We start from the raw sequence: 10,582 nt of genomic DNA on the forward strand, positions 1-10,582 counted from the left end.
GTCATGAATGACTCCAAGTAATATCTCTAAGATGAGCAAATGCACAGCGGAAGATTTCTTTCATACCTGAGAATAAACATGCTTTAAAGTGTCAACCAAACGGTTGGTGAGTTCATTAGTTTAACATAAATAATCATTTCCATCATTTTAATAGACCACAAGAATTTCATTTCCAGATCTCATAAATATACGTCCCATGCATAGAGACAAAAATATCATTCATATGGATTGAACACCTGGTAACTGACATTAACAAGATGCATATAAGAATATCCCCTATCATTCCGGGAAATCCTTCGGACATGATAAAACAAAATCGAAGTACTAAAGCATCCGCTACAACGGATGGGGTTCGTTAGGCCCAATAGATCTATCTTTAGGATTCGCGTCAATTTGGAGATCGGTTTCCAAATTCTTAGGTTACCAAGCAAAAAGGGGCATATTCGGCTTCGATCATTCAACCATATAATGTAGTTTCGATTACTTGTGTCTATTTCGTAAAACATTTATAAAAATTTCGCATGTATTCTCAGCTCAAAAATATAAAGGGTAAAAAAGGAAATTGAAACTCACATAATGTATTTTGTAGTAAAAATACATATGACTATATTGAACAACTGAACAATGCAGGGTTGGCCTCGGATTCACAAGCCTATATCAAGTATGTATATTAACACATATAATTGAAATCGAACAAATTTATATATTATTAGTGATTTAGTTGTTATTTTTAATTATGTTTTTCATTAATAACCTACTTAATTATATTTATTATTATTTATTATAAAAATATTAATATATATATGTTATATGTAGTAAAAATAATATTGATAAAAGTTATTTTATTTTGTAATAATAATAGTAATAATAAAAAAAATAATTTATAAAAATGATATTTTTAAGAATAATGATATAAATGATAACTTTTAATAATAACAAAAGAAAAAAAATATAATTTATAAAAATGATACTTTTAATATTTAGGATAGATTTAATGATAATGATACTAATGATAATTTTATCATAATTTAATTATAACATTAATCATTTTCATTTTTATATTCGTTTTTATAATCACAATATTTAATCATCTTTTTTTAACAATATTTTTGAAACCTTAAATGTTCATGATCATAAAAATCCTAATAATAAAAATAATATTACTAATAATAATAATAATAATAATAATAATAATAATAATAATAATAATAATAATAATAATAATAACAATAATAATAATAATAATAATAATAATAATAATAATAATAATAATAATAATAATAATAATAATAATAATAATAATAATAATAATAATAATAATAATAATAATAATAATAATAATAATAATAATAATAATAATAATAAAATTTTAATGATAATCATACCTAGTTAGATCTGCACGTTTTTAGTGGTGACTCCCAAAAAGGAAAAAAAATAAACAGATTGAGTTTTGCAAAGTGAGATGTAGAGAAAAAGGTATCGAAGTTCTTTAGGGTTCTTCAGTTCATCAACGAATTCAATCAAGCAAATATCCTAAGTGTTTAGGAGATCATTGATTCATCCTCATCATCGTTCAAAGTCATCATCATTCTTCACTGACATCGTTAATCGTCATCCTCCATTGATCAATCATGTAATCGATTAATTAGTTGATTCAAGTAAGTATTCGATTCAATGATTTTTCTCTAAATTTCTTTAATTCCTTCTTTAATTTCTGCATACTTATTTAGTAAAACAATAGTAGTAATTTATGTTGTTTTTGGTGGTTTGATAATGGTAATCGAAATAAAATTGATGAGATTGATTGACAATAGCTGTTTGATTTGTTGTTTGGGTTGTTCATAACTGAAATAGAAAATAGATTGTACACAACAACCGTAATAATGTCAGTTTGGGTGTGGTGTTCTGAGTTATGGATGCAAGAACGAGCAGTAGCAACAAGCTCTAATGATGGTGATTATATCGAGTAATAGCATGGTTGCAGCTGCAGAGAACAATCATTGATGGTGTGTTTTCAAGTGAAGTTCAACGAGTAGTTGTTATTAAACGGGTAAACTTGTAGCAGCAGCACGAAGAAAGATCAAGGGGTGCAGGTTGTAAGTTATTTTTTTGAGGTGATGTTTGTGTTGTCATCAAAACAGAAGTAGGAGAGAAAGACAGGGTGGTTTGCTAAAGAAGATAATGTGGGTTGTGTTTGAGATTTGCTGAGCTTGAGTTATATATAAATTTATACAACATTCAAACTTTATTTTAGTTTACAATTTGTTTGATAGTACTTGTCACTTTGATGAAGGTTTGTGTGGCTTTTGGTTTTGTTATGATTCGAAAATAAGGACCATAAGGAACTGCATGTAATAGCGAAGCACGATTACTGAAGAGTATAGTTGCATGCGTTCTTTTTATGATGATTATTGATGAGTGATGATCGAAGTAACACAGGAGATATATAAGACGAGGATGATGGCTTGGGTGATGATCGTGGGTAAATGCAACTGAAACAGAAATATAGAAATAGATGCAATAAAGATACCAGTAATTTGTAGCTTTGGTGAGTGTTAAGGTTCTTGAAAGTCATTGGTTTCTATCTCCATTTATATGTTTATCTGAATATCTATCTATGTATGTATATAGGGCAGTTAAAGTAATCAGAAGCACAGCAGTGATGACTAAGGTGGTTCTTAAGGTGATCATGGAGATTGATGATTGGTTCATCGATGGGTTGTGTTGATGATTCAAGGTGGTGTTGGAGGTAATGACGGTTCAATGATGGAAGAGGTTGTGCACCCGAAGAAGAATTAGTAATAGGGACGGGTTAGTGAAAGTGTGTGTTTATTCCTCTACATTTGTATGTATATAATTAGATTAGATAGTGGAGATGGTATCTTTAAAATTGATTGTAACTTTTGACAAAAAGAAAAGAAAAGCATATAAGTTTGTTTGTATATGTATATAGTGATCGATCAATAATAGAAAGTAGGAATAATATTAGTGGGTGAGGTATTTGGGATGTAAATCAACAATGAAAAATAAACACATGTGTATGTAAGCATATGATGGATAAATATAGATATATATCGACAATGTTAGATAAAGGTAGATAGTAAAGTTAAATATTTATCAAGTGGATTTGTTGTGTGTAGGATCACAAAGAAAGTGGTAGCAAGAACTCAAAAGATGATAAAAAAAAAATTGATTGTGATAAGTTGTAGTTATATGGATATAGTGTTTATTTGATTTATGTGTTTATTGATAAAGGAATTTGATTAGAACACAGTGTGTGTGAGATATCAATTAACAAAAACAAGCGGAAAGTAAGGTGTTAATTGATTTGGACAGGAAATAAATTGGAACACAATTGGGTGTAGATGGTGGGATGGAATATGATGCATCTATAAGTATATATAAAATATTAATACCAAAATAAGAATTAAATATTCTATAAGAATTTAACTAACTCTACTCATCACTGTTTATTTTTAAAATCATATAAGTTTCTTTTTAACTCGCTTACTATCAATCGAATGGATATTGAGCGTTACCTTTGCTTACTAAATAACTTCGAAATTACAAAATGTGTATGTTATATATATTTTATTTATATATAGATACTTTTTATATATTATTATTATTTTTACAAAATTAAATATAACAATTACTATATATACTATTTCATATTATCATATTCAAATATATATACATATATTTTAAATATAAGCATATCCATTTACAAATAGTGGTTCGTGAATCGTCGATAATGGTCGAATGATAATTGAATACATGAACATAGTTCAAAATCTTTTTGAGACTTTAATATTACATACTTTGCTTATCGTATCGAAATCAAATAAGATTCAGGTTTAAATTTGGTCGGAAATTCCCAGGTCATCACAGTTGTGCCGCAAGAATCTGCCTTTCGAGGTTTGTTCGAATGGTCATATTCAAGGCTCGAAACCTACGAGGTTTAACTCTCTCTTTTCGGCTTAAAGCACCAGCCACAAAATTGGTCTTTCCCGGATGATAAAGGAGTTCACAATCATAATCGTTCAACTACTCAACCCATCTTCGCTATCTCATATTCAACTGTTTTTGATCAAGGATGAGTTGAAGACTTTTGTAATCAGTGTACACTGTACTTTTGACCCCATACAAATAATGTCTCCAAATCTAAAGTGCAAAGACAACAGCTCCCAAATCTAAATCATGGATCGTATAATTCTGTTCGTGAATCTTTAACTGACGTGGCACGTACGTAATGACTTTCTTTCGCTGCATCAAAACACAATTAAAGCCCTGACGCGAAGCATCACAATAGACAACAAAATGGTCATTACCCTTAGGCAGTGATAATATCTTAGCGGAAGTCAACTTCTTCTTCAGAGTTTGAAAAGTAGTTCTTGTTCATCCTTCCACTCATACTTCTTCCCCTTGTGCATTAAATCAATCAGAGGTTTCGCTCTACGAGAGAAATCTTGAATGAACCTTCTATAGTAGCCTACCAACCCTAGAAACTGACGAATCTGAGTAGAGTCTTTAGAATTTCCCACTTCTCAATTGCCTCAATCTTGGCAGGATCAACTTGATTCCCTGTTTACTAACAACGTGCCCAAGGAATTGAACTTCTTTCAACCTGAACGCACACTTAGAAAAAATTTAGCATACAACTCTTCTTTTATTAACAAATCAAGCACTAATCTCAAATCCTCTTCGTGCTCTTGATCACTCTTGGAATAGATAAGAATATCATCGATGAAAAACGATAACGAACTTGTCCAGATAAGGTCTAACCACATGGTTCATGAGGTCCATGAACACTACAGGTGCGTTAGTCAATCTGAACGGCATAACTTGAAATTCGTAGTGACCATAACGGGTACGGAATCGGAACATCAGTTTCTTTAACCCGCAGTTGATGTTAACCGGAATGAAGATCGTTCTTAGAATAAACGGATGAACCTTGAAGCTGATCGAACAGATCATAAATTCTCGGAAGAGGGTAACGATTTTTAACAGTAAGCTTGTTCGACTTGCGATAATCAATACACCACCGAAATGAACCATCTTTCTTCTTAACAAACAAAACAGGAGCTCCCCAAGGGGACGAAATGGGACGAATGAAATATAGTTGCAACAATGAAGGAAGAAATATATGGAGTAGTCACATCGGTGGCATAGATATTTAAGGCAATTCTCTCAAAGGAGATAACGAGGATAATGGACGTCAAAGTAAATTTTCATTACATTTCCGAAAGGAAGACGTACGAAAGGTGTGATATTTCAACGAGAGTGAACTTCCTTGCACATTGAGCGAGGCAATCTAGGATTCATCCTTATTCTTAAATTTATGTGCGGATGAACGGAAACGCGAATCATGGGTTAAAAAGAATGGTCGACTCCAGGTGAGATGAATCTCTAAAAATGATTTAGTGCACCTCAAAGTATTGAATCATAGGATTGATGTCTACGAGGGTGTTGCGGTTAGCCGTGAATATCGAGAGTAGAAACTTCTCAGATGGTCTAGTGTAATATCTATCTGTGATACCAATTATAACAACAGTTGGGGTAGAAACTGATTTACGTACCTGAACAGGGTGGGCACTGAACGTACCTCAGAAAACTGATTTATCGGTCCGCGTGTCGGTCATGTCCAACCACAAGAGGGAAAATTTTATGAGCGCAAAGGCTTCTCAACAATTTTATAAAATGCCATCCAAAGTGGTGTAAGAGTTTTTATCAATGAACTTAATGGTAAGTTTGATCCTTAAACGGAGGATGAGAAGAATTGTGATCCAACCACACTGTAGAGTAATGCAAAAATTTTTATATAATCAATCAAAGAAGTTTTTGAAAAAGCTTTAAACATCCGATGTGACCCCATAAATGGAATGAAGTTCTTAGTAAATTTAGAAGGATGTACAACGTGTACTATTTTACATAAAACAATTTGACTTAATTAAGCAACTCATTAAAGGAGTGGTTTCAAATACTTTAAAGGTATAATTTAGTATGTACTAACCAAAATAGGTAAGGGTAAATTTATTCATTTAATTTTATACGTACAAATATGATTTTATGCGTTGCATACGGGACAAAATATTTTATTACTTTTATTTGCCCATAAATCTCGTCAGGACCGCACAAAAATTCCGATAAACAGAGTATTCGCATTTCAGAGGTTACGAGTTGAAGTAAGATCGTGGAAGATCGGGTGAAGGACTTGAATCGTCGTGCACCATTTGATCAATAACTATTACGAGGTTATGAAAACCAATGAATTAAATGTTGTTTTGACTATTATCAGGGCATAAGTCCTTGGGCCAAAACTGTTCCCGAGCGAAGCTGTTGCTAGCAAGCGAGTTATGAAGGATAGAGCATGAGATAGATAATCTGGTTAAAACGAGCTTCTCGTATATCAACAAATAAGGTAATGAATATTTTCCCTACCCATGTAATACATCGGAAATTCTAAATGAGTAGTGTAAAAATTCTCTTTGACTCGCTTTCTATTCCTCATTTCAAAATATTGGGACTTCTTTATGAATTAACGTAATATAATCACGTTGGCCTGACGCCATTATATTTCACTAATTCATAGTTCCATTCCAATAGCACTAAACGAGGTCAGGACACGCGATCAACCTCGAATTTCCACACAATTTCTCTAAAATGATTTCTTAAACAATGTGCTTAGGATAGCACAAGAGACAAAAACATCAAAAGTAATGAATAAGAGTAACGATGACATAAAATGTATTTGAAGTATCAAGAATCTTTAAATGTCAAGAATGACATTTTTGGTTCGCAACCCAAAGCACAAAGGCACAACGGCACAAAGGCACGTAATATTGATGGAATTCAACATAACAACAAGTTTTAATGTCAACAAAATCAAAAAGCCATTATATGATAGTTAAAGAAAGCGGAAGCATGATTGTTTATAAAACAAGTTTATATGTTAAACCATTTTCTATGAATTCCATATTGTTATCAAGTCTTGAAACATATGCTTACATATAAGAACAAGAAGAGAAGATTCATACCTTCTCAAGCAAGTTGAGGGTTGTTTACAAATGAGCAAGATGATGATGAAGATGATGGAAAGTGAGCTTCTAACTTGAGGCCTCAAGCAAGTAATACCCCAAGCAATAACCCCAACACCCTTGCCTTTACTTAGGAATTGATTGACACTTGAATTGAGCTTGAAAAAACAAATTAAGAACCCACCTTTGAGTCCAAAAGGGTCACGGCCAATAGCACACAACAGAATTTGTTATGCAGTTTTTTTACAAGCTTAAATGTGTAGTTTTACTTGAGAGAATGATTCAAACTTTGGTCCAAGAGTTTCCCATGCACATAAGGACTTGTGTAGTCTTAAAAGTAACAAAACAAAGCAAGCATGGGAGTGTCTAGGAGTCCCAAAATCTGCCCACTATATATTTTTTATAACAATGTTTTAACATATATATAAACATGTTATATATATATAAAACTTGTATTTGTTATGTTACTTTCACATTTTATAAAATATAACACAATATAATCATTTAAAACTTATAAACAATTATATATAAATTATCCAAATAATTTATCTCAAGTGATAATATTTTAGAAAACCAATTTTTTCTAAAATCCAAGTGTCGCGTATTTACTTAATGATTTAATCGTTAAGCTTAAATACGTTTAAGGTGTCGGTAAGCTTGTTATTGGGTATGACCCGACTTGGATGATAACATATTAGCCACATTAATTAAATATGTCTCTCGGGTATACGAAAAACCTTCAATCTCCCACTTGTATGAGAAACATAAGAAATTAATGCAAGTGACGGATACCACCTAACGACCATCCATCACCCCCAATATGTTACGACTATGCCATTCAATAACATCATCCCTTTCGAGTTCCCATCTCGAATATGAATAGGTGAATCTTTTCATTTATCCTTTCATCCTAGATGTCATGTTAAATCCAAGAGATACAGAGTGATCACTCTCTTATAGATTTAACTTTATCAGGCTTTAGACATCTGACTCTCAACTGTAAGAACCAGTTTTTCCCTGTTATGTTGGACGCTGTCCAACAGGGTGGGACGCCGTCCCAGATTGAAGGGCTGGATGCCGTCCAGAATTCTGGACGTCGTCCAGATTTCCTGGCGAGCCTGCTTTTGTGTTTTTAGATATTTAAAGTGGGTATTTTGGTAATTTCACTTGGGGGCCAAATTTAAAGCCCTAGATTAGTTTTTGAAGCTTCATTTACTCCATTTACAACCACCAAACTTCATCCACTTCAATTCTAGAGAGAGTGTGTGATTCAAGTGTGAGAAAGCTCAAATAGAAGAGGAAGAAGCTTGTTTCGGGTTAGAGCTTGAGCATTAAAGTTGTCCATCTCCTCACTAGCTACGTTTTGATTGTGGTGGTAAGTTCTAAACTTGATTTCCTTAGTTTAATGTGTTTAAGGGTTAGGATTTGGGCTACTGATGTGTATAAAACCCATTTGTTAGTGATTTGGGGATTTTGGGTAAGTTTGAGTAATGAAGACTCAAAAGTTGACTAACTTAGGGTTTTGAAATGATAAATAAGTTTATGAGTCTTAAATTGATTAGTTAACCACTAGCACGCCTAGATGTTATGTAAATGAGTGCTATTTGGGCATGTGGTGACCCGAATGGGTGTGGAAACCTCGAATGGGTAAAATAGGTCTTTGATGACCTAAGTTGTCTTGTTAGTGTGAAAATGAGTTAACATTGTGATTATATGTGGGTTAAGGCCATAAATGGCTAAGGTTAGGGTTTTTGGCAAAGTCGACCCAATATTATGGTTAAGTGTGCAAATGGGTCGAAATTGCACCATGGGCCAAAATGACACTAGAATGGTGAGTGAGTTGGTTGACCAACTTGATCTTGTGATTGATTATGTGCATAATGTAATCGGTACATTACATTAAAGTTTGCAAGCTCGGTTATCCTTCACAAAAGACCTTGAGGTGAGTGGAATAATTATATGCATAGGTATATAATGTATTTAATTGTTGTAGCGTGAGATGTGAAGTGTCGATATGCTAAGACACCACATTTCATGTGACGAGTGAAGTGTCGATGTACTAAGATACCACTCAAAGTAATATGACAGGTGAAGTGTCGATGTGTTAAGATGCCATTCGGGGTGAAGTGTCGATGTGTTAAGACACCACCCGGAGTGAAGTATCGATGTGCTAAGATGCCACTCCAAGAGATTAACGGGTGAAGTGCCAATGTGTTAAGGCGCCACTCGAGGTGAAGTATCGACGTGTTAAGATGCCACCTCAAGTAAAGGAAGAGTGAAGTGTCGAAGTGTTAAGACGCCACTCGGGGTGAAGTGTCGAAGTGTTAAGACGCCACCCAGGGTGAAGTATCAACGTGTTAAGATGCCACCCGTGGGGTTAGTGTACAATGTGTTAAGTGCACTAATGGTTGTTATGAACTCCGACGATCTTTAAACAGCATTCCCTTGTTCAATTGGTTAACCATGGTTAATGTGTTGGAGTGTAGTATATCTATATATATATATATATATATATATATATATATATATATATATATATATATATATATGCCTTTGTTGTTGTTAGATTGCGGTATTGGAGGTTACTAGCTTTATACTTGAAATTGTAAGCTAATTGTGTTGCTAGCATGTATGCGGTATGTGTGTAAGTGGTTGCAAGTAGGTATATTATATATGTATGTGTATAACTATTGCATTCACTAAGCGTTTTGCTTACCCTCTCATTGTTTATCTATTTATAGGCTCCGGCGTTGATAAGGGTAAGGGCATTCGATTGGATTAGAGATCCCGCTTGTTGTTTAGGGGACGCTTTTGGGATTTGATAGCTTTTGGAGTTTGACCGAGACTTGGGTAGTTTAACCCCCAAACACCATGCTCATAGTGTCATTTGGTAATTAAACTAATGTGGTCGAAACTCATGATTTGTACGAAACTCGTAAAACGGCCATTGTGGGCCCCATTTTGTAAATCTCATTTCGATGTTGCAAATCTATTAGCCTTACTTATTTTGATATGTTGTGATAATTGGGTTCGTTGGAAATTGTCGGGAAACGGGTTTTTCGTTCAAGCGTAAAGTAAAACTGATCACAACTTTTTAGCCTAATTGGACGCTGATAATGCTAAAAACGAACATATATTTCATAGCATTATTCCTCAAGAAAGACAAGCTTTTAGTTGAAATTGTTCTATTTACAAGTGATATTCGTTTAAATAATAAAAGGTGAAGACAAAAGACAGATTCGACGAATTGAAGACGCAAACGACCAAAAAGCTCAAAAGTACAAAAGACAATCAAAGAAGTTCCAATTATTGACAAGAAACGTCTCGAAATTACAAGAGTACAAGATTCAAAACGCAAAGTACAAAATATAAAATTGTACGCAAGGGCGTTCGAAAATCCGGAACCGGGACATGAGTCAACTCTCAACGCTCGACGCAACGGACTAAAAATTACAAGTCAACTATGCACATAAATATAATATAATATTTAAATAATTCTTATAATTATTTATATATTATAATAAATAATAAAAACCGTCGGCAAG

The sequence above is a fragment of the Rutidosis leptorrhynchoides genome, chromosome 7, assembly GCF_046630445.1.
Source record: "Rutidosis leptorrhynchoides isolate AG116_Rl617_1_P2 chromosome 7, CSIRO_AGI_Rlap_v1, whole genome shotgun sequence".
Taxonomy (NCBI): Eukaryota; Viridiplantae; Streptophyta; class Magnoliopsida; order Asterales; family Asteraceae; genus Rutidosis; species Rutidosis leptorrhynchoides.